Raw genomic sequence first — 250 nt, forward strand, 5'->3', positions numbered from 1 at the left:
TTACACCACTGATTACGCTTCTGCGTGTGTTTGTGTGACTGAGTGTGTGCGTGCGAAAAAGAACCGGGAAAGACTGACGCTTCGACACCCATGCTTTTCCTCTTTACATTTGTTCCTGCTGACGTCTGTGTAGAGAGCGGGGAGAGTCACTCCTCTCAGACTTTGTTCCTATTGACGTCTGTGTAGAGAGCAGGGAGAGTCACTCCTCTCAGACGTTGTTCCTGCTGACGTCTGTGTAGAGAGCAGGGAG

Source organism: Oncorhynchus tshawytscha, linkage group LG12 (assembly GCF_018296145.1).
Source record: "Oncorhynchus tshawytscha isolate Ot180627B linkage group LG12, Otsh_v2.0, whole genome shotgun sequence".
NCBI classification, from domain to species: Eukaryota; Metazoa; Chordata; class Actinopteri; order Salmoniformes; family Salmonidae; genus Oncorhynchus; species Oncorhynchus tshawytscha.